Below are 3,445 nucleotides of genomic sequence, written 5' to 3'. Positions count from 1 at the left end.
TCCCAACATATTCAACTCAAAAAGTTCCTCTACATGACATGTTATAGTCAAATTGGCAAAACTCAAAGACAAAGAGAGAATCTTAAAAGCTGCAAGAGAGAAGCATCAAGTCACCTACAAGGGAACCCCTATCAGACTAACATCAGACTTTTCATCAGGAACCCTAAATGCGAGAAAGAATGGGATGATATTCAAAATACTAAAAGACAAAAATTGCCAGCCAAGACTATTTTACCCAGCAAGGCTATCCTTCCAAAATGAAGGACACATTCTATATTTCCCTGACAAGCAAAAACTGTGGGAGTTCACTACCACATGACCAGCCTTACAAGAAATTCTCAAGGTAGTACTGGGTCTGGTGCCTGAAAAACAACCACCACCACCATGAATGCTCAAGATAGAATAAAACTCACCAGTAAAATAAAATGTTAACAATAAAGAGAAAAAAAAATTTATCCACTATTCCAAGAAACCAACAAACACAGAAGACAATCAGTAAATCAAAAGAAAGAAACAAAAGATATTTAAAACATCCAAATAAAAATCAGTATAATGCCAGGAGTAAATCAATACCTTTCAATAATAACTCTTCATGTAAAAGGTTTGAATTCCCCACACGAAAGACACAGACTGACTGATTGGATTAAAAAGATGGACTCAACAATATGCTGCCTTCAAGAGACCCACCTCACTTGTAAAGACACATGTAGACTAAGAGTGAAAGAATGGAAAAAGATATGCCATGCAAGTAGAAATGAAAAAAGAGCTGCAGTAGCTATTCTTATATCAGGTAAAATAGACTTTAAACCAAAAACCATAACAAAAAGATAAAGAAGGCCACTATATAATTTTAAAAGGATCTATCCAACAAGAAGACATAACAATCATAAATATATATGCAGCCAACATTGGAGCAGCCAAATTTATAAAGCAAATACTATTAGACTGTGGAATATACTAAAAAGCATATGTACTTCACAGGGCCTGGTTTTCCAAAGCCTTGCAGTTTCAAATATTGACCTTGTAGGGACAGGAAATTTCCCTCAGGCTATAAGTCTCTGTTGCAAGATAAGGATTGTGGCACAGTAGCTTGCTGGCTCAAAGACAGACTAGTTACTGATTGTTATGTAAAGATACTGAGAAATTGCTATAAGAAGGAATGTTTGCTAAGATCAAGCTTGTGTTGATAAGACCACTTAATAGCCTTACAGGAATGTCATCCTTTGTGTCTCTGTCACCCAGGGGAAGTGGGGTGACAAATCCTTGGGGGGCAAAGCAACACAAGGCAACATTAGACCTAAAGAAAGAGACAGACACTAATACCATAATAGTTGGGGATCTGAACACCCCACTCTCAACATTGGACAGACCATCTAGGCAAAAAATCAACAGAGAAACACAAGACCTAAACAACACTTTAGACCAACTGGACTTGGCAGATATATACAGAACATTTCATCCAACAACATCAAAATATTCATTCTTCTCCTTGGCACATGGAACATTCTCCAGGATAGACTACATGTGAGGTCACAAATCAAGTTTCAACATAAAAAAAATTGGAATTATTCCATGTATTTTTTCAGACCACAATGGATTAAAACTAGAAATCAATGACAAATGAAACTCTCAAAACTATACAAATACATGGAAATTAAACAACATTCTACTTAATGATATATGGGTCCAAGAAGAAATTAAACAGGAAATCAAAACATTTATTGAAACTAATGAAAATAAGGACACATCATACCAAAACCTGTGGGATACTGCAAAAGCAGTACTAAGGGGTACATTTATTGCACTAAATGCTTACTTTGGAAGCCTAGAGAGATGGCAAGTAAACAACCTAATGCTTCACCTTAAAGAATTAGAAAAACAAGAACAATCCAAACCCAAAATTAGTAGATGGAAAGAAGTCATTAAGATCAGAGCAGAACTAAATGAAATAGAAGCCCCAAAAATGATACAACAGATCAACGAAACAAAAAGTTGGTTTTTTGAAAAGATAAATAGAATTAACAAACCATTAGCAAGACTAACTAAAAAAAGAAGAGAGAAGACACAAATAATAAAAATTGGAAATGAATATGGTAATATTAGAACCAATACCTCAGAAATACAAGGAATCATTAGAGACTACTATAAACCACTATATGCCAACAAATTTGAAAATCTGGAGGAAATGGATAAATTTTTGGATACACACAAATTACCAATACTGAACCAAGAAGACATAGAAAACCTGAACAGACCAATAACAATCAAAGAGATTGAAGCTGTTATCAGCAGTCTCCCAACAAAGAAAAGCCCAGGACCAGATGGCTTCACTGCAGAATTCTACCAAACCTTTAAAGAAGAATTCATATCAATTCTCTACAAACTATTCCAAAAAAGTGAAACAGAGGCCATTCTCCCAAACTCATTCTATGAGGCAAACATCACCCTGATACCAAAACCAGACAAAGATACAACAAAAAAGAAAACTACAGGCTGATATCTTTAATGAATATTGATGCAAAAAACCTCAATCAAGTACTAGCTAATAGAATACAGCAACACATACATAAAATTATACACCATGATCAAGTGAGATTCATCCCAGGGATGCAAGGTTGGTTCAAAATATGCAAATCAATAAATGTGATACACCATGTCAACAAAATCAAACAGAAAAACTATATGATTGTCTCTATAGACACTAAAAAAGCACTTGACAAGATTTAACATTTGTTCATGATAAAGACTCTGTAAATTGGGTATGGAAGGAAAGTATCTCAACACAATTAAATCCATATATAACAAACCCACTGCCAATATCATCCTGATTGGAGGAAACTGAAAGCTTTTCTCTTAAGAACAGGAACAAGACAAGGATGCCCACATTTGCCACTCCTATTCAACATAGTGTTGAAAGTACTAGCCAGAGCAATCAGGAAAGAGAAGGAAATAAAGGGCATCCAGATTCGAAAAGATGAAGTCAAACTGTCCCTGTTTGCAGATGACATGATCCTATATATATAACAGCCTAAAGACTCTACAAAAAATCCTCTTAGAGTTAATAAATGGTTTCAGCAAAGTTGCAGGATACAAAATCAACAAGCAAAAATCAGTAGCATTTCTATATTCTAACAATGAACTGGCTAAAAAAGAAGTAAAAAATCTAGCCTATTTACAATAGCCACCAGAAAAATAAAACACCTAGGAATGAATTTAACCAAGGATGTGAAAAATTTCTATGACTAGAACTACAAACCACTGTTGAGAGAAATTAAAGAATGGAAATTATGAATATGGAAATATTCATATGGAAAAAGCATTCATATGGAAGAATAAAAGACCATAAATAGCCCAAGCAATCCTGAGCAAAAAAAATCAAGCTGGAGGCATAACACTACCTGACTTTAAACTACACTACAAAGCTATAGTAACCAAAACAGCATGG

Source organism: Galeopterus variegatus, unplaced genomic scaffold, assembly GCF_000696425.1.
Source record: "Galeopterus variegatus unplaced genomic scaffold, G_variegatus-3.0.2 Scaffold940, whole genome shotgun sequence".
Classification (NCBI taxonomy): Eukaryota; Metazoa; Chordata; class Mammalia; order Dermoptera; family Cynocephalidae; genus Galeopterus; species Galeopterus variegatus.
The sequence above is the reverse complement of the archived record's forward strand: the minus strand, read 5'-3'. Positions refer to the sequence as shown.